The sequence below is a fragment of the Lynx canadensis genome, chromosome E1 (genome assembly GCF_007474595.2).
Source record: "Lynx canadensis isolate LIC74 chromosome E1, mLynCan4.pri.v2, whole genome shotgun sequence".
NCBI lineage: Eukaryota > Metazoa > Chordata > Mammalia > Carnivora > Felidae > Lynx > Lynx canadensis.
Window position 1 is genome coordinate 46,637,141 of NC_044316.2, and position 21,864 is coordinate 46,659,004.

Genomic DNA, 21,864 nt, shown 5'->3' on the forward strand with positions numbered 1-21,864 from the left:
AGCACCCTAACTTTCCGTAATTCTCAACAGAGGGCTCAATGTCCAGTGGGAACTTCACAGTAGTTGCCGACAGGTCTTAGATTGGGCCTCAGGTGAGCTGAGCTGGACTTCAGTGATCTCCTCTGTGTAACCTTGGGCAAGACCTTGTACCTCCTTGGGGTCTCTGTAGCCTCACCTGAAAATAAAAGCCTTCGTCAAACGGATGGGTACCAGGAAGCTGTGAAACATCCTGGGATCGTACCCCAAATGTGGCGAGGTGCGTTTTTCTGGAGCAAGCGTTCAAGCACTCTCATCTGATCACTACAGAGATCTGCGGCCCCAGTGAGGTTGAGACCAAGAGATCCAGAGGACCACTGAGATTCTTTCCAGTTAAAACGTCTGTGATGTCGAGTGACCTCTGGGTCGTGTTGCATCTTGCTCTTTGGCCCATTCCTTCTCTGCCCCTTCACAGCCAGCTGCCTTGGGTCGTCCACAGGGGCGCTGAGGCGGAGAAATGGAACAGAGCCGGGGATCACGACGACGGAGTGTAATCAGAGGCCACATGGGGGGTGGGGTGTGAAACGGTCGGATCTTCATGCTCAGTTTCAGGGCACAATCCAGAACTAAGCCACCACTGTTACAGAGGCTTAGTCAGGCCCCAGAGGAAAACACCATGAGTAACTACTATTCATTTGGGTTTCCCCAGCAGCAGAAGTAGCTGCCAAAATTCTGGTCAAACCATTGGCTCTCTCAGCGGGAATACGAGATCTGCTGAGATAGTTTTATGATGAGATGCATCTTGTTGATACATCAAGTCACGGCTCCGTCAGGCCCGCACCTAACACAGGTGCCGTGCACCTTGATGGTCTTGGGAGCTTCTTGGGGAGAAGTTGTTCCCTTCTGAGATGGGAGCTGGGTTAGGGAGTTAATTGTGGTACTTTCCCTACATCCCCAAGAATAATGTTCCCATCTTTGGTTAATTACCAGAGACACGCCCGCCCACAGATCATCTGCAGTGGATATCAGTGCCAATCCGGTTGACTCTCCCGACCTTCTCCCACCCACCCACTAGGCAATGAGCGCTCAATAAACAAACTCTTTTTGATTGGAACTGAGCACTACGACAATGAGAAGGCAGATCTCCTGAGTAAATATTATCATATAGATTCCAAACAAAAAGGGAGTAATTTCCCCTTTGTTGTAAAGTATTAGGAACATTAAGTATGAAACATCTTTAAAATCTTAATATACTTTGACCTAGTAAGCTGAAGCTTTGAGAATTTATCTTAAGAATCTTAAATGATGGGGCGCCTGGGTGGCGCAGTCGGTTAAGCGTCCGACTTCAGCCAGGTCACGATCTCGCGGTCCGTGAGTTCGAGCCCCGCGTCGGGCTCTGGGCTGATGGCTCGGAGCCTGGAGCCTGTTTCCGATTCTGTGTCTCCCTCTCTCTCTGCCCCTCCCCCGTTCATGCTCTGTCTCTCTCTGTCCCAAAAATAAATAAACGTTAAAAAAAAAAAATCATTTCCCCAGGAGAGTATAGATACATGGAGGTGGGTGGGACAGAGAAGGGCAGACACCCCGTTTTTTTTTTAAGATTTTATTTTTAAGTAATCTCTACACTCAACATGGGGCTCGAACTCACAAACCTGAGGTCAAGCGTTGCATGCTCTGACTGAGCCAGCCAGCTGCCCTGAAATGCCCCCTATTTAATAGGAGTCATGTGGTCCTAACACAGAAGGGAAAGGTACACTGACAAATATGAAATGCATTTTAACAATGCACTAGATTTCTTCCTCGAACAGGGAGGGATGTCTTTCTAGATTTGGAATCTCTCTTGTTACAGTCCAGTGAGGGACAGCACTGGGTACAGTGGCTTTTCAGAAATCCACAAACCTGGGAGTCACAGATTCTGCATCCCTTTTCTCTATAATGGTAACTTTTGTGGTTTAAGATCCAAGTTTGTTTGTTTGTTTATTTACTTATTTATAAAGTAGGCTCTCTGCCCAACTTGGGGCTTAAACTCACAATCACGAGATCAAGAGTTGCATGCTCTACTGGTTGAACCAGCCAGGTGCCCCTAAGATCCAAGTTTAGATTGGAACTATCTGTACTTGCCGCACAATTTTTCTGTAAACCTAAAACTGCTCTAAAAAAATAAAGTCTATGATTTTTTTTTTAACTGAAGAGGAAAAAAAAGATCCAAGCTTAGTAGCTGTGTGTATTTTATCTTCCTGCCATCAGCTGAAGCTATCAGTCCAAGGTAGAGGTGGGTGATTTGTAGGGATTTTGAGAAAAATTCACCAGTCATCTTGCTTTATGCTTCACATATGATTAAAGGGAAAAGAATCCCAGCTGAGCCACTGTTCTCTAACGTCATTTTGCTGCACTTGGGAGGTCTCTGGAGAAGCAACTGACGGAAGACATACCAACAAAGAACAGGTTCAACAAGAAGGAGCCTTGGAGGCAGAATTACTGTTTTAACAATCCTTTCATTTTAATGCTCTCGATTTGCAAGATGGCCATTGGTTTGGTGGAGGGCAGGCAATGATGGTCCATGGGTTAACACATTAGGCATATGGGGCTAGAGTCTGATTCATGGTTTATTGATTGTTATCTGTCATCGGTACACCCAGTAGACAGAGCCTAAAATGCAATTATGGCTGGGATAAAACATAGTCCAAGTTATTGACAAGGCAAACCGTCATTTCGTTACCCCATCTTTACTGGTATTCTCACCAAGAACATTTTCACACCTACACAATTCAATGGTGACTGTTTCATTAATATGTATACTCTGTGATCCAACCCAACTTATTTTCCAACTGCCATTCAGATAGAGATAAAAAAAGCTTGGTCTTCTTTGGTCTTTTAAAAGCACTGCGTCCCCTTCCACTCCCCCACCTGGAATACAGAGTTGGGTAACTGTTAATTTGTTCTAACGGTGCAATTACTTAAAAATGGTGCTCTGAAAAGAAGAAACTAGATGCACAGCAATTAAAAAATCAGTATTTTATTTTACTTTATTTATTTATTTATTTAGTTAGTTAGTTAGTTAGTTCTGAGAGAGAGGGAGAGAGACCAACCACAATTGGGCAGGGGCAGAAAGAGAAGCAGACAGAGAATCCCAAGCAGTCTCCATGCTGTCAGCACAGAGCCTGATGTGGGTCTCCATCTCACAAACCACGAGTTCATGACCTGAGCCAAAATCAAGAGTCGGACACTTAACCAACTGAGCCATCCAGGCGCCCCAATTAGCAAATATTTATGAAGCACCTACTATGTGTTCAACACTATGACTTTTAGAATGTGTCCACTCTCAAGGGGGCTTGTGATTTTGGAGAGAAGACTAGATTGAATGCATGACTGAACCAACACCACCATATAAAATATAATCTATATGTTACTAAAGTACTGAGTACTAAAAGGTATGCTTCAGACAAGAGTATTCCAGTCCAAATTCAGCAAGGAGGAAACTCAGCAATGGCCCATAGTAGCCTGGGCTCAGGATCATTATTTAACCAGCAAGGATGATTCAAAAGATTGGCCATTTTGGTGTGGCATGGAAAGGAGCCCCTCCATGTGCCTGCACAGTGTGGTCCAGAGACACCTGAGGCTGGGATATAACTTATGGCTGCTGGAGTTTCTGTCTAGGGGGCCTCAGAGAACTGTCTACCAGTGCTGGGGGTGTTGGGGTAAGTGATCACCCCAGACTCACTTCTGAACTGACCCTAGTTTTGGAGCCAAATTGGAGCCCCATATGGTAATAGCATGGGAAGTGAATTGCATTGACTTAATTCTCATCAAATGCTCCACTGGCCATTGGGTTTAGGGGGTATTACGGCTGAGTAAAGGAAACTCATCTATCAGGGTTAGGCCAGTTTGTCTTAGCTACTGGGTAAACTTCAGTGCTTCCCCAGAGAATGTTCCCTGGTGGACAATATCATTAGGCTTTTCAGCACAGAATGGAAAACTGTTTTCCCAAAGCCAGCGGGAGTAGCAAAGCAAACTGAAGGCAAAGGTTTCCACCCACAAGTGTCTGAGAAAATTCTGTCTTCAATGAGGTGGTAATGATGTGTGCAGAGCTGCAGGAGGGGTGGAGAGGGGTGAGGGATGGGGCAGGGGAGCTCCAAAGAACGCCTCTGTGAATCTCAGCAGACCTTTCTAGTTGCGCCATTTTCTTTTCTTTACACTGCCCTCTCTCCTTGAATTGCCAGCTCACTTACCTTCGAGTGTATTGGGTTTGAGTTTTAAAGGGCTTTACGTAGACAATCGGACGAAGGGTCTCTCAGAGGGACTCTTCTCTTTGCTGGTAAACTGGGGAAAATATTGTCATGACCCAGCAACCCTATAGTGTCTTAGAACTGGGGAGGGGCCGCTGAGTTAGGGGAGGATGGGGCAGGGACAAATAAAGCTCTGGGTGGTGGGAGACAGCTTAGATCAGAGCCGAAGATGGGTGGTGGACAAGTGGCTTCCCTCAGCATCATCTGTGGGTATTCTGCATGTTATCTACAGGTCCCTGGACAGTAGCCAAGGGAAGCTGGCAAGCACTTGGGTAAGGCCAGGGCTCCCAAGAGGGCTGTAGAGTTTCTAACAGAGGGAGGACCACTCCCACCTTGGAGAGGAATAAGGATGCGAGTGGGGGTCCTTGGGAGGCCAGGAAGCAGGGGTAGAAAAGAACGCCACATGGTGAGCCATCTTGAGGGAGCCGATTCAAAAAAGTGGGGCATTCGTGGTGCCAGCAACAGGGGCTTGCCTGTTTCCTACATGAGTTACTGAATATGTTTCTCTATATTAGTTCAAATTAATTAAACTCCTAAACAGATCTCTCTGCCAAAAAGGCTTCCAAGATAGGTGCCTGGAGAAAGTTCAATGCAATGGTCATTCCCAGTTTGGGCACACAGAAACAATGGGTACGACTCCCAGATCGCTCAGTCTGGCCCCTTCATGGTTGAACTAGCACAGAAGGCACACCACACCCCTCCAGAGTTGTGTTTTTTTTTTTTTTTCTTAAAAAAAAAAAAAGTCTCAGGAAGTAGATGTTTTTAGTTAGAAGAAGAATCAAGTACAAAGAAGAAATTAGCAACCACCCATAAGATGTTATCCATATCTTAATCCCCCAGTCTTTCTAGCACGGGACAGACACAATTTTGAAAAACTAACTTTATACAAAATCCAGTGCCATTTCATCATTCACAAAAAATAAATGACAACTCAATATCTCAGCAAGATATGTTGATCCTTGTTTTTTCATGTTAGACTCCCTGCCCCTGAAACAACCTTTTAAAAATGTTTTTTTGGGGGCCGTACAGTCCTATCAATTTTAACACGTGGATGTGTTCCTGGAACCACCACTACAATTAAGATACAGAACAGTTTGAGCAGCCCAAAAAACTAATTTATAGTCACACCCTCCCCAGGCCTCAACCCCTGGCAACCGCTGATGTGTTCTCCATCCCTTCAGTTTTTTTTTTTTTCTTTTTAAGAATGTTATACAAACGGAATCCTATAGATTTTAACCCTTTGAAACTGGCTCCTTTCACTCAGTATAATGCCTTTGAGATTCATCCAGTTGTGGCGCAAATCAAAGTTGTGGCACAAATCATTCCTTTTTGTCGCTAAGCAGTATTCCATCGTGTGGACGCACAACAATTTGTTGATCAATCCTCCTGTTTCTAGCCTGGGGCAATTATGAACGGAGCTGCTGAAAGCATTTGTGGACAGGCTTTTGTGTGAATGCATATTTTCATTTCTCTAGGGTACGTACCCAGAAGTGGGATGGCAGGGCGGTAAGGTTTCTGTAGAAGCAGATGTATCAACACCCCCATAGTGGATTCAGATTCACACCATGCCCAGAAACCTCTGAATGTGACCTTATTTGGAAATGGAGTCTATGCAAACAGAATTAGTTAAGGATTGCTATGGACTGATATTTGTGATTCCACTGTTCCTGGCCCAAAATTCCTCTGTTGAAACCTAATGCCCCATGGGATGATGTTAGGAGGTGGGCTTTGTGGAAGTGATTCGGTCATGAGGGTGGGGCCCTCATAAACGGACTAGTGCTCTGCAAAAAAGACCCCACAACGCTCCCTAGACTCTTCTACCACGTGAGCTTACAGGAAGAAGCTGAGGCCTGCAACTCAGAATTCAACCTAATGGTTGGGTTCTGAACCCACTCTTACCCTGGATCTCCTGCCTCCAGACCGTGAAATGAATTTCTGTTGTTTATAAAGTTCCCGGTCCGTGGACCGAAAACGATCTTGGATTTAGGATGGCCCCTAAATCCCGTTGACTAGTGAGACAGAGAAACACATGAGGAGATCATATAAAGCCAGGCAGAGATAGAAGTGATGCTGTTGCAAACCAGGGAATGCCTGGAGCCACCAGAAGCTGGAAGAAGCAAGGAAAAAGTGGCCTGTGGTGATATCGGACAATGATTCACTCTTCACTTGACCCTGAAGACCAGACAAAAATCATGCAAGTCAAGAAGTTCAAATCTTCGTGTTTGCTTTAAGAACACACGTGAAACTGCGCCGGCCCTCACGGAGTATGCATCTCCGAAAAGCCACCAATATCTGAAAGATGTCACTTCACAGAAGCAGTGTGTGGCACTTTGTCACTACAACTGGTGGAGCCGGTAGGTGTGCCCAGACCAAAGAGTGGGGCTTGGACACAGGGTCGGTGGCCCAAAAGGAGGGCTGAATTTTTAGTGCACCTGCTTAAAAATGCAGAGAGTCATGCTGAACTTAAGGGTTTAGATGTAGATTCTCTGGTCATTGAGCACATCCTGGTGAACAAAGCCCCCAAGATGTGGGATAGAATTTACAGGGCTCATGGTCGGATTAATCCATATATGAGCTCTTCCTGCCATACGGAGACGATCCTTACCGAAAAAGAGCAGATTGTTCCTAAACCAGAAGAGGAAGTTGCACAGAAGAAAAAGATATCCCAGAAGAAACTGAAGAAACAAACTTATGACCCGGGAGTAAATTCTGCATAAAATAAATGCAAATAAAAGTAACAAAAAGAAAAAAAAAAAAAAAGAAAAAGAAAAAGAAGCAAGGAAAGATTCTTCCCCAGAACCTTCATAAGGGAGCAAGGCCTTGGCCCACGCTTTGATCTCAGACTTCTGGACTCCATAATTTGAGGGAATACATTTCTGCTGTAATCTCAAGCCACCCAGTCTGTGGACATTGGTTATGGCTGCCCTAGGACACTAATGCAACTGTCTGCTCTTTGGGGGGGAGTGGGGGGAAGGGGTAGATCTCTTTCCTTTCTCAAGTTCAAGATGAAACTCCCTGGAGTTGAAAAAGCTGGCTTTCCAAGAGGCCTCGCTGTTCTGAACTTCCATGACTGAAGGCAATCAGGCCTTCTTTGTTTTGTTATTAAATGTGTGCGGTCAGTAGAAAAAGGTTAGAAAATGAAAAGCAAATCTGAGCACAGGAAGTGTGGACTTCAGACTAGTGACAAAGACTCACCCCCTTTCACCCAACTTTCACCCGTGGGTCCTCTTTTTGACGAGGCCTCACCTCGGTCTCTGTTCTTGGAGGGTTTAGTCTTTTTGTTTAGCAAGAAGCCTGTTGGGTACGTTTAGGGAGAAATCTCCTACTCTTGCTATCACCCTGGCTTGCCTTCAGCGAGAATCCCCCTTCCGTTCACTGACCCCCATCCTGCTCCTTGGCTGTCGATCCCCGCTAGTCCTTCTTCTTGTGCTCACGGTGGAGCCCATCTCTCTCCCCTACGACAAACACCCGTTCTAGAGGTCCCCCTGAATGAGGCTGCCTTACCATCTTTAACAAGTGTCAGGAGTAATTTTTTCTTCAGCATTGGCCAGCGGAGGAGATTTTCCTTTTCCTTTCTCCACCCACCTCGAAGGTTGCAGAAAATTCAACAGGGACAGTAACCTGACGACAGCAGTACGGAAGAGACAAGGGCACTGCTCATCGGTGAAGTTCAAAATAAAAAGCTGTTGGTAAACGCACCTGGGGAATGAGGGCATCAGAGAGAAGAAACCGGGAAGGATGCCTGGGAACGTGGCAGGGTGGAGATCTAAGGGTAAAAGAACCTAACAAAGCGGAAATGAATTCATAGTGTGATCCCTCTGAGAGAAAGGACACTTCTTTCTATTCCAGGGTATGTCTAGAAACAGCTCTGGCAAACCGGTGGAGGGCTGAGAACCACTCTGTGCCGTGACCTGAAGTCCCACGCAAGGAGCAACGGTGAACCCCAGCTCATTTGGGTGAGATGAAAACGTGAGGAAGAAGGTTCAACAGACAGTAATCAAAGTGACCCAGTGACCGATGAGAAAAAGATTCTGATTGGAAAAACACCGTTCTAATAATGTGCTCCGGGTCATAGCAACTAATTAAGAAAAGGGCAGAAAAAGACATTCAAGCGATGCAGAAGGCCGTTCACAAATGCTCGGACACAATTCATTTACTAAAAAGGCTTTAGTAGCACAAAAACGCTTCTAAGCTATGGTTCCCGGGGCAGCTGGAACAAGGCTCTTTTCATAAACTTGGGCTAATTTCGGCACAGAGCAGCCTCAATCCGAATTCTTCCTCTGGGCCACAGCCTCCTTTGGACAGACAGACGGTGCCATGCGATCAGGCCAACACCGCACACGGGCACCTGGGTCGGTGGACGGTTTCCCCGCAGTATGATCAATAATGCTTCCTAAAATAGGTCTCAGAAGCTGAGCTTAAAATAGTTTCAATTTCTCCCAGTTCCTTCTTATTTCAATTCACAGGGTGGTCTCTGGGAACTAGAGCTGATGGTTTTCTCTGAAGTTGACAAATTGATATTTCGCCTGGAAGCCGCCACGGGCTCGCTGAGGGCCAGCCTTCAGGAGCCCCAGTGTTTGGGGGTTCGCCCCATCAAGGTGACTCTGGTCCCCTGTCCTTCCCTGAACCTTTTTTTGAGCCTCAACAATGAATCCTTTGCACAAAGTGGCAGAGTTCCTGACAGAGAAAAATGACTGGTACCTGCCTTTGCCCTCAGAAGCTACCAGCTCGGCCTTGAGGGAAGAGAATAAAAGCAGCGGACACAGATGGCTTGCTGAAGCCCGCGTGGTGGGGTGGCCACACTGGGAAGTCAAGACACAATGGGGAGAGCTGGGAGACGGCTGCCAGCAGCTCAGCTCTAGAGGCCAGAGAGTTTCCGCCTCTTGTTCGCCAAACAAGCGTCCCTGAGGTACTTCAGGGCCTTGTGTCTCCTTCCAGCTCATTCCTGGCGTGCCTCTCTGGGCCAAACAATGGAACGGGCATCAGCCCAAAACCGCTTCAGAATCATGATAGATTGCATCTACTGTCAGAAAAAACAAAATAAAGGAACAAATTGTTACATTTGCCTGGTAGGTTGTGTTTTGTTTGGTTTTCCCTTCTGCGGGATTGGTTCTAAATACCTCTCGAGGCAAAGTTGGGGAACTGTGCAAGGCCTCCTGGCTGAGCTCCACGGGCGGGCCCCAGGCAGCCAACCGGAAGGCTCCAGAAGGATTGCTCCAGGACTGGATAAGAGAGACATGGGCCAGCAGGTGGGAGACGGTTAGCTTCCCAAGCTCTTCCCAAGGTGGTGCATGATTAGGCCTGACGCCCCCAAAGGGGCACGTCGCTGCTGCTTTCCGTCGTTGGGCAGGGAGCACTTTGCCCTCTGCTGTGTCTTTCCTGCCCTGACAGGCCAGCGCAGGGGTCAACTTTGGACTGTCCGTGATGTCATTCCTGTAGTAACAACCTTTTCTCTTTTTTCCTTAGCATAATACTTCTTTATTATGGGAAATAGAGGAAGAAAATTCCATAGAGAGGTAATACAGCACCACAATGGCAAGCCCGGACCCCAGCGTCAGCAGACCTGGGTTTGTGGTCGGGCTCTGCTGCTTGGCTGGGTGACCTGTAGCAGGATACTGAAGACAGCCGGACCTCATTTCTCTCATCCGTAAAGTAAAGCATCACCAGATCTTTCCTCTTGGGGCAGCGGTGAGGGATCAACGACATAAAGCAGGCAAAGCCCGCTTCATTTTGACCTGGCCTTGCTCTGTGAAAAAAAGCCCACAAGGCTGACACTTTGAAAGTCTGAATCGCATTTCATTATATTCCTGTAATAGAAATGAAACCGTCTTCCCGCTCTTAACTCTTTTAAGATCATTCCTTCCCCCCCGACTTTTTGTCCCCTTTCCCACACCGTTGATAATGCTACAGGGAACGCCTGTGATAAAATGTTAATCTCTGATTGCTAAGAACCTAACGAATCTCCTCAATAACCCCGGCATTTTTCCGGAATTCCAGACCTTTTGGTATCAACTGACTGCTGGACACCTATCTCTGGTTTTACTCAAAATTAAATATGAAAACTACATTTACCATCCCCATCCCTACTCTTGGTTCTAGGGTTTGAGTCTGCTCCTCCGTGGTCCTTGAATCACCCAGAATAGAAACTTGGGTGTCATTCTAAGCTCTTACTTCTTCCTTGTCCTCACATCTGCTCAGGCGCTAAGTTTGATGAACTCACTGCTTCTGTATTTCACCAATCCATCTCCTTCTATTCTCTATTCACCTGGAGGAATGCAGGACCTCATAACTTCCTCCCCACCCCCCCCCCTTTGTTTTTTAAAAATAAGCTCTATGTTCAACATGGGGCTCAAACTCATGACCATGACCAGGAGTCGCGTCCTCTACCCACTAAGCCAGCCAGGTGCTGCTAACTTTCTATCTTTTGAGACTCTGGTTTCCACAATCCATTCATCCATTTGTCCATCCGTCTGTCCATCCGTCCATCCATCCATCCATCCATCCATCCATCCATCCATCCAATCCATCCAGGCCTCCACCATCCCATCTATCGGAAGGGGAACAGAATATGCCACCCCAAAATATGCCGTTTCATTTTGAATTAAAGTTACTTGAGGGACGCCTGGGTGGCTCAATCGGTTAAGCATCTGACTTCAGTTCAGGTCATGATCTCATGGTTTGTGGGTCCGAGCTCTGCGTCTGGGCTCTGTGCGGACAGCTCAGAGCCTGGAGCCTGTCTCTTGTCTCCCTCTGATCCTTCCCCGCTTGCTCTCTGTCTCAAATATAAATATTTAAAGAAAAAAAAAAGTTACTTGAGAGACAGCCAGTTCAAGAAGCACACTGTGACCCTTCTTCGTCCCCCTGAAAGCAGGAGATAAATGTCCCAGGTGAAAGGCACCTTCCTTGTACCAGGAGGGTAGATGGCATCCTTACCACCAGAAACAGGGAAGGTAGAGAGCCAAGAGGCTGTATAAACACACTTGTTACTTCTTCACTAACTTACTGCTCCAAGCCTAAACCCCTTTATCTGGTCAATGTTTTCACAAATTTACTGTTTTCTTTGTCTAAAAGGTAGACAAGCCCCCGCACTGGTCATTTCTTTGAGTCCCATATTTGTATAGGGTTCCCGTGCATACGAAACTAAATTTGTTTTGCTTCTGTCTTAAATTTGTCTTCTGTCCATTATTAGGTCAAAGAACTTAGAAGGAAGGAAGGGAAAATTTTCCATCCCTACACATCTATCTATCCATCCACACGCTCCCCTGTGAGTTTTCTTCCCAATATGTTAGAATGGTTTCTTCATCACAGTTCAGGGGTCAAAACATCTGGTCCCACTCTGGGTCCCACGGCTTAGCAATTGTGTGTTCCTACAACCCCTCGAGGTCCCCATATCGTCATCTGGAAGTCAACGCTCTATGCGTCCTGCCCCCTCACTGGGCCATCAGAACCAGATGAGACAATGGACGTGTAGGTGCATCTCAAAATGCTCCAAAAGGCTACACAAATGTCTGGCATTAGTACACCTGCGTCCACCTATCAATTCACACTGCCTGGACTGTCCTTTCTGTCTTCATGGCTCCAGGCGTGCCCTCCTCCCCATGATAAGCATCCGGTTTTCTAACTCACTGTTTCAACCTTCCACACCCCGGGTCTTCCTCCTCCTCCCTACCTGACTCACACCAACTCATCTTTCCAGTTCACGGCCTCTGCCAAGTCTTCCGATTACTGAAGCCACAGTACGCGTAGTGAACAATGAATTCATTTTGGGGGGTGACATTTGGTTGTGGTTCAGTTCTTGGGTTCCCAGAGATCCCAATGCGTGGCTTCCTGGTGGACTTCCCAGGGGCAGACTACCACTAAATAAGTAGTCTGTCTCAGCTGTTGCTACTTCTGTTCCATCAGAAGGTCACAAATCATTAACACTCACGGAAAGGTGGCACAGTTAATCTTTCAGCTTCGGGCCTCTGAGGTCTCTTCAACTAAAGTCAAATCTAACAAGTGGCAACAGGTTCATTGCGATTTTTGTCTTAAAAACTACTTATCGAGCTGGAGAACCCAGGGTACATGTCCTGGTTGTATCAGCTTGGAGAGCGAGCTGGCCGTGGAAGATGAAATCAACTTGACAGGTGACAGCAAAAGTTTTGCAATTCACTGGATTCTGCAGATCTGGACAAGCAGCATCTCAATGACTCCAGCAAAAAGACGGTCACTGCCTAGGTCCCAGAAGGTGCCCCAGCACTATGAGCACATGCGGCCCCAGGGTAGTGGGGGCTATGCTACACAATCGATGTATATCATTCACCTGTGCCTCTCTCTGGCATGACAGCCTCCTACGTAATCAAACCTAACGTTTTGCTGTTGCCAAACTGAACTGTTGGACCATCAATTCGAGTTTTCATTTTTTTTAATGTTTATTTATTTTTGAGAGAGAGACAGAAAGAGAGGGTGCACGCAGGGAGGGGCAGAGAGAGAGGGAGACACAGAATCCGAAGCAGGCGCCAGGCTCTGAGCCATCAGCACAGAGCCCGACGCGGGGCTCGAACCCACGAACAGTGAGATCATGACCTGAGCCGAAGTCGGACGCTTAACTGACTGAGCCACCCAGGCGCCCCCATCAACTCTTGAGTTTTAACACTAGCATTTGTTACCTGTTAGTCCATCCATTTTGTTGTCGGCCAGCGGAGGACTATCCTGTTAACTAGAAAGGAGTAGCGGATGTCAAAGTTTAGGAGAAAAATTGTGACGGAGAAAAAGAAAAACAGAAAAAAAACTCGTCGGTGAAATTTCCTTCTTTTTGCAAATTAGGAAAAATGATTGCAACATTTGATTTTAGGGGCTGAATCCCTTGGATCAAAGAATAGTTTGAGCCTCAGGCCTCAGTACCAAGGACAGTAAGAGCCTGAGGGGCAACCTAAGATCTTGCACAGAACAGTCCCTTCCAGCACGTTCTAAATAGCCCTTCCTGCTCTTTCTTGTGGACACAAATCTGGGAAATCTTGCTAAAATGTAGGTTCTGGTTCAGTGGCTCTGATGTAGAACCTGAGATTCTATCTAAGAAGCTCCCAGGTGGTGCTGTGCTGAAGTTTCTATAAACATCTGATATTGGGGGCCTTTAAGTTGAGGCAGGGAGTATGGAATAAAGAAACTGCAGGGGAAAGTAGTGGTCAGATGGAATTCTATCCCGGCAATGGAAGCCACTGTGAAATTTTCTGATTTGGGCTCTACACGGATCCCATCAGACAACTCTATGGGAGGTGGGTTTAGTGAGACTGTTCTAGAAAAGAGAGAAGGATGTCATCTAGAGTAACAGTAGTTGGAATGGAGAAAAACAAGATGGATGGAATAGTGAGGAGGTAAAACCATCCAAATCGAATTCCCAAGCTCAGCAACATGGGTACATAAGGCAAATAGAGAGAGTTTGGTCTTTTTTTCCCTAATCCAGTCAGACCCATTTCTCCTCTGAACAATCCTGTTACGGATTCGTCAGCAATCTACACAAGCAAGAGGCCAGGCTGGAAGTCCACTGTTGCCCTTGCTTTGGGATTCTTCCTGCTCTCTCTCAGGTGACTTTACAGACCAAGTGGCCATCACGCCTCCAGTGCTGGGAGAACACGTCAGCCTGAGCCTTGGCTGACACCAACCCTTCACACCGGTGCCACGCAGCTCTGCGATGAACGCAGCTTGGAAAATGGAAGGAGGCCAGAGTCTTCTCAAAGGCCAGAAAACAAAACACAGGGAAGCCATCCATACGTGTTGGGGAAAGGACATTTTGAGAGTCCACAAAGACCCAACATTGCTGTTACAGAATTCCTGCAAGGGGCGCCTGGGTGGCTGATTTCGGTGATTTCGGCTTGGGTCGTGATCCTAGCGTCATGGGATCGAGTCCCGAGTTGGGCTCTGCACTGCGTTGTGGAGCCTGCTTGGAATCCTCTCCTTCTCCCTCTTCCTCTCTCACCAAAGAAAATATAAATAAATAAAAGAAAAAAAAAAAAAAAAGAATTTCTGCCAGAGATGCAGGTCTGAATCTAATCATGAGAACACAGTTAGGAAAACCCAAGAATGAGGAACATTCACAAAACACGGCCTGTGTTTCTTTTCAACTGTCAGTGTCACCAAAGACAGAGAAAGCTGAGGAAAGACCTCCAGACTACAGGAAATAGCAACTAAATGCAGCGTGTGTGCCTGTGTTGAGACATGAACCTGAAGGTTTTTATTTTTGTTCACTATAAAAGTCATCGTTGGGACAACTGGCGAAATGTAAATATGAGTCCGTATCAGAAAATAGCATTGCATCACTGTTAACATTTGCAGAATTTAATCATTGCACTATGGTTACGTAAGGGAAAGTCCTTATCCTCCCCCCACCGTGTTTATTTACTTATTTTTGAGAGAGAGAAAGAGAAAGGGTACGCGAGAGGGGCGGAGAGAGAGAGAATCCCAAGAAGGCTCCACGCTGTCAGCGCAGGGCTCAAACTCACGAACTCTGAGATCACGACCTGGGTTGGATGCTTAACTGGTTGAGCCACCCAGGCACCCCGCTGTCCTTTTTTTGTTTATCGATTTTATGTCTAAGTAATCTCTACACCCAGCATGGGGCTCAAACTCACAACCCTGAGATCAAGAGTCGCAGGCTCCACCCGGGTACCCCAGGGAAAGTCCTTATTGCTAAGACCGCACACTTACGTATTTTAAGGGTGAGGGGTCATGATGTCCCCAACTTACTCTCAAAAGGATTCTGGAAAAAAAGTGAAGTGTTAATATTTATACATAGAGAGAGACTAAGCAGATGTGGAAAAATGTTAACAACGGGTGAATCTAGAATCACTCGCAACTGCTCTGTAGGTTTGAAAGTTTTTTAACTGAAAAAGAAGAAGGTTTAAGAGAAGGTCACAAGAAATTGTTTGCTGGCTTGGAGAAAGCGGCTAAGATGCCAGAGGCAACTTCTGAACTGGGAAACTGGGCACCTCTTCGATTCTCGAGAGTTACTTGCGACAGAGGATGTCCCGCCCATCGGGGCTGCTCAGAGATTGGGGGTGCCCTGAGACTGGGGGTGGGCAGCCCTAACGTCTCTTGGAAAATGCCGCCTAGGCACGGTTTCATCTTCAAGCTCCTGGGGCTGACTACCTCCCCCGAAATCTCAGAAGGCTGCGCCCTAAAGGATACAGCTTGTTAGAAAAGTGCCGCCTTGCAACAGGTCTTACTGGGCCCCGTATCGACGTGCCATCATCCCAGGTGACGGGTGCCACAGGCTCCCCACCACCTTCCTCGGAGCTCCACAGGGTGAGAAGGCGGCGGCCTGAATTTTTGCTCAAATGGTGTTTTCTCCAACTCCAAGTGGAAAAATGGGCCTTGCTGATCATTCTTTTCCCTTTGCACCCGGGCCAACGAAGGACGCAGAGAGCGGCTGGCCGGAAGGGCTACCTCGAAGGCCATTTTTACTTTGCAGACAGACGGTGGTTTGTTTCTCTGCTTATCTGGAGGTCGGAGGAGAACAATCTGCAAGAGGGCCGCTAAACAAGAATTCTTTCGCACCGTTCCTTCATTTTTTTTCTCTCTGCCTTTTTTATTATTATTTTTTAATGAAAAGGAAAAAAACCTCTCCTGGCCCAGAGCCTAAAATCTCTTACTTGTGATGTTAATCTCTCCTCCCTGGCTCTGAGCCACTGCTGTTGGCGCTGTGCCTGTTTAATATCGTGGCTGCTGATAGCAGGTTCTCAGTGTTTCCATTATGAAGCTCGGCTTTGGAAGTGTTTTCTGAGATGGACGTACAGTCTTCCAGGCAAAGGGCCCTTACTCCATGCCTGGTCATCCACATGTGGCCCAGGGGTCCCCAGCCTGCATTTATAGACTACTTGGCCTGGAAGGGTGCTTCTGTAGGGCTCTTTGGAAAAGCTCATTTTCTGTGAGATGCTTCATTCCCTAAACATCTCTTGGGATGTATCTGAATTTGGGATTTGGGTTAAGAAGGGTCATGTGGGGGCGCCTGGGTGGCTCAGTTGGTTAAGCGTCTGACTTCACCTCAGGTCACGATCTCGCGGTCCGCGGGTTCGAGCCCCGCGTCCGGCTCTGGGCTGACGGCTCAGAGCCTGGAGCCTGCTTCCGATTCTGTGCCTCCCTCTCTCTCTGCCCCTCCCCCGTTCATGCTCTGTCTCTCTCTGTCTCAAAAAAATAAATAGAAATTAAAAAAAAAAAGATTTTAAATAAAAAAAAAAAAAGAAGGGTCATATGTATGGGGCGTCTGGGTGGCTCATTTGGTTACACGTCCGACTTTGGCTCAGGTCGTGATCTCACGGCTCGTGGGTTCGAGCCCCGCGTCTGTGCCGACGGCTCGGAGCCTGGAGCCTGCTTTGGATTCTGTGTCTCCCTCTTTCTCTCCCTGCCCCTCTGCTGCCTGTTTGCACTCTGTCTCTCAAAAATAAATAAATACTAAAAAAAAAATTTTTTTAGAAGGGTCACTTGTCTTAACATTTTTTCTTTTTTTTAAGAGAAATGCCACATTAGGTATTTTAAAAAGAGTGTTTTCCCTTAAGGCTTGATAAAGAAAATATTTTTGTCCCTTTACTCTCCTGTCTCATTTTTCTCAACCCCATTTTTCATGACTTATGTAACACTTGTTTACATACTGAAGACTTTTTCAACCGAACTAGTGAATAATTCTTTCATTTATCACCCATGGCCCACTGTTGTGTTCATTCAGACAGCCAGTGTAGGGCAGAAATCTTCCCCATCTCTGACGCTTCCCACTGAGGGGCACTCTGGCCACACGATCTGTTTCTTGGCAGCTCAGGTGGAATGTGGAAAGATCAAAGGACATAGAATCAAAACACTGGGGACCTCAGTTCTGTCAGTTATTAATCATGTGGTCTTGGGCAATTCCTTTAAATATCTTTCAACAGGAGCGCCCTCATGTACAAACTGAGCAATAACAGTATCTACCTTAAGATATTGTGAATGAGGGGCGCCTGGGTGGCTCAGTTGGTTAAGCAGCCAACTTCGGCTCAGGTCGTGATCTCACAGCTTTTGAGCTCGAGCCCCGCGTCGGGCTCTGTGCTGACAGCTCGAAGCCTGGAGCCTGCTTCGGATTCTGTGTCTCCTTCTCTCTCTGCCCCTCCCCAACTTGTGCTCTGTCTCTCTCTGTCTCTCAAAAAAGACATAAGTGGCCCAAAAAAAATTTTTTTTCAATAGATTTTTTAAAGACTTAAAAAAAGATGTTGTGAATATTAACTGAGATAACATGTAACACAATGCTCTCCTAACTTTAAGTGCTGGGATATTACACTTTGGTGCTCACTTAACGGGAGCTTCATGAGTGCCTATTGAATTCACCCAACTTTTTATAACCGCAGGAGGTGTTTTTTGGTCTGGCACTGATGGAGTTTTCCCACACGGTTTCAAGAGCTGTCTTCCTGCCCATTACACATTATTGTATTGTCCATTACGACTCCCAGGCACAGCCCAGAACGAATACAAGGACTTACTGGACTGCCTTTACTTACCACTCCCATCATTTAGGTGATCTCTGCACCCAACGTGGGGCTCGAACTCACGACCCCGGGATCAAGAGCCACGCGCTCTACTGACTGAACCAGGCAGGCGCCCCATCCACACAGCACGCACAGCATTTGGAAGGGCGACAGCAACACGTGAGCCATTAACGTAATTTCTCCCAACTGAAATCTTCATTAAGAAAAGGTCAGGGTGAATATGCAAAACAGGGGCAAGTCACGATAAAGCCAGGGAGGACTCTCCCGCATCAGGGGCAAGGTCATCCCTAGGCCGGGTGGCAGCTGCCAGTTGCAGGCAGCATGTGTTCAAAGTCTTGCACAGACTATGGAAAATCCATAAACAGTTCAGGACAAAGACTTTTGCAGAACTGTTATCCTCTCCACATGGTGAGATATGCTGAGTAGTTGTGGCTGTGATATTTTGAGATGTCCTTTGGCACTTGATCTCAGCCGAGGAAGGCGCACGGGGACTAAAAGGTAGGAAAAATAAATTGTTCAGACGTCGGGCTCTAGGAATAGAGTTGTCGTTTCAACTTTGCTCCTGTCAAGGAGCCCTTAGGTTTATCATTAGCCCCGTTTTATTTTTAACTCGTTTCCTTTGCCTTTGGGTCTCTGGGGGCCAGTCTCTCTCTCCCCTATCATGGTGTTTCCACCCAGATCCTTCTTTTCTCAGAATCTGATCATTTTCATCTCCTTGGCACGTGTCACCAGCTTACCATCCTTCTAACCCCCGGCATCTGATTTGAGCTGGACGCAAGATGACCCGGCTGTCCTTCCATCCACACTTAACTCTGTATAAAAACTGAAGACACGTTTGGAAAGCCATTTTCCTGACTATTCCGGTTGATAAACATGCTTTATAAGGCACTAAACCTCTGAGAAAATTCCTCCCAATAAAGACTTTTTGAAAAAACAAGATCATAAAGGATATCATGACAACTACAATCCCTTTCAGGAGTATTTGCTGCCCTATAAAACTTGGAAGGAGGAAAAAAACGTTTTTTTTCCGACATTGCTTCTGTAACGTGGGAGGGACTATTTCCCTTGCCTCTCTATGAAAATTTAAACCCTCAGCCGGGCTTGAAAAACTCAGGTAGCAGATTCCATATACGGTCTTCTAATTCAATTTTTAGAGCCAAATATAGCATATTAGTTATACGAGACTTTGTGCTCCAAGGCCAGACTGACCTAGAATCAAGTCCCAGGGCTGATGCTTGCTAGCTCTGATCATGTGCAGACCACTTGCTCTCATTAAGACTCAGTTCTCAGCTGTAGAATGGGGATAATAATAGTTGTGAGCTTTGAGTAAGAGCATGGCTATAGATAGGCTAGCAGGATGCTGGGCTCATGCTCAGTAACTATTCCTGCCAATACCCACATGACTATCATCACTATTACTCCCCCACTCTTGAAGACGGTGCTTCCTAGCTGGGGCCAGCTGGTTTACCCTCTACCCTTCTGCCTCCCTTTGGCTGACAAGAGGGGCCCAGGAGAGTCGGCTTGCTCCTCCTGTACTTTGCAAAAGGGCCATTAGGTGGGGCCCTGCCTTCATCGCCCACGTCAGCAAGCGGCGCAGATTCTGGACTTTGGAACCTGGGTAAAAGGTGTGAGAGAAATGTCGAATTCTGCGATGGCTGCTCAGATTGAGCAAATGAACCCGCGGCTCTGGTGAAGCGGGGGCTTAGGGTCTGCAATGCAGCAAACACCGCAGCCCCCGCGGCTTGGCGCCGGGCGGGACAAGCCGGGTGGCCGGCGTGGAGGAGAGGAGGTGGACTCCCTTAGGACCAAGAGCTCAGTGTTGAAGAGACGGCATATTCGGAATCATTCATCAAGCCGTGCCCAGAAAATGATTATGAAGACTCCTGGGGAGTGAATTCCTAGAGGCCACTGGTCACTTGGAGAACGTGCTGCTAGGCTCGTGCTTTCTAGTTGCGACGCCTCACTGCCAACGCGTGTTACTTACAGACCACCGATCTGGAAAACCTTGGCCCCTCCATTCACTGAACAAGGTCCAAGGAGCCACACTCAAGGTTCTGTTTTACCCTGACTCATGCCCATAACCTGTGATTTCAGAGTCCACGTGGACGACCCCTCCAAGGGCAGAGCCTAGTGCATTTTCTGCTCCTCCTCTAACGACCTTCACGTCATTCTACTTCTTACCCGCTTCCTCCCAAGCCCCAGCCTGGTCCTGGATCTCCTGGAAGTGACTCCACGTCCGAAATCTGGAAACTCTAGTTGCCTTTTCTCCAGCCTCAACCTCACTCCCAGACACTTTCACCTTGACCTTGCTGGGCCCTCCACTCCCCAAGAGCTTCCACTGGTCTCAAGGCTCATTTCGACTTTCACTTACTCACTCGGTTTTTCCATAGCCTGCTGAGCCCACCCTGAAAGCAAATCCCGAATCAGTCCAACCATCTCCTCTGCTCCCACATGTCGGCTGCAAAGCACAACTGGGAAAATGACACAATTCCTTAGGCTGGTGGCACCAACTCTTTCAAAAATCCCCAAATCACCAGACTGCCAAACCTTTCAAGACATCCTCTTAACTCTTCTGGAGTTGGCTCCCTCCTCTATTTCCCCACACAGGTTATCTTGAACTTTCATCAGCCTCCTTAAGTCCTTTTTTTCCTAAGTCCTTCCTTTTCAGTGGATGACACTTCTCACATTCCTGGAAAGGAGAGGTCATCAGGCATGGCCACCGACTCTCTGCCCCTCTTTCCCTTCCCTGGAGACATATCCCCGCCCTCTGGCCTCTCCTCGTCTCTTGGAGGTTTTCAGGAAGACCATCCCCTCTAACTTCTGGGAGCAGGTTCTTTCTCCTGCTTCCAAACTCTCACCCACCTGCTGGTTCTTTCCTCTCTATATTTCACAGGCAAGAGTTCATTTGTATTTTACCAGCTGATGGGCCCACATTTGTTTCTTGTACCCCATGCCTTTCCCTGGGTTCACTTCTTAAATATATCCCTTCAATAACTTCATTCATCTATTGTTGCTAAATCAGAGAAGTCCACAGTCAGGGTTATTGCTGTCCCTTCGTGTGTGATCTGTCTTTCTTCTGAAGCAGCTTCTAATGACTTTTTAAAAATCTCTGATATTCTGCAGTTTCATTACAACGTGAGTAGGTATGGACTTATTCTTGCCTATCTCCGCAGTCTCCAGAGAGGTAGCTGAGGGTAATCAGATTGCTTGGGGTTAAATCCTACCACCTAGCTGTGACACTATCACCTATCCATGGCAAAATCCTGAATTATTCCAGACCCCTCAGCTGGTCTTCCTGTCCCATTCCCAAATTTAATCTGGCACCCATGTCTCTTTCTCGTCCTAATTTACCCTCTCCCTCTTTCTGCTGTCACTGCTTTCTTTAAGCTTTGGGCAGTGTTCCTTCTCATCTGATCTACTGCAAACCTCCTGTTTTCTCAACTAGCCTCTGCCTGCATTACAATCCTGCCTTTCTTTCCAGTCCCACCCTCCCTCCTGTGTTCTCTACAGCATCTTCCATTTTATGCTGCAATGAATTAATGCACTATTGAGGTCATCTTCTCCTTTCAGTGCAAAATAAAGGACTCCCCAGGTTCTCACTGGGAAGTGGAGACATGGGGATCAAGGAAGATAACTGGTATTTACTAAGCATCTATTAACTGTAGGAATTGTGATAGGTGGTTTTATCAATTGTTTGGTGCAGAATATTCATTATCACTTAAAAAACCGATCCAACGGGGGGGGGGGGGGGGGGGAGGCGGCGCCTGAGTGGCTCAGTCGTTTGGGCGACCAATTTCGGCTCAGGTCATGATCTCACAGACTGCAAGTTCCAGCCCCGTGTCAGGCTCTGTGCTGACAGCTCAGAGCCTGGAGCCTGCTTCTGATTCTGTGTCTCCCCCTCTCTCTCTGCCCACCCCTTCTTGTGCTCTGTCTGTCTCTCTCTCAAAAATAAATAAACATTTAAGAAATTAAAAAAAAAACAAAACTGATCCAACTGGGTAAGGAAAATCCAGGGGGAAGAATGTTCAAAACACAAGAATTTACTCCATCTCCAGGGAATAAGAAACACCCGAGGGAACAGTCTTTAAACCAGAAGGCTTAACGTTCTTGTCCGTTTGGGA

General features: G+C 47.0%; 1 protein-coding gene and 1 pseudogene across 5 annotated transcripts in view; one reads left to right on the top strand and one right to left on the bottom strand.

The window, feature by feature from the left end:
• Positions 1-21,864, bottom strand: part of PITPNC1 (phosphatidylinositol transfer protein cytoplasmic 1) — a 259,205-nt gene that overhangs the window by 53,835 nt on the left and 183,506 nt on the right. The window lies entirely within an intron of this gene.
• On the top strand, positions 6,410-6,998 carry LOC115500595 (annotated as a pseudogene).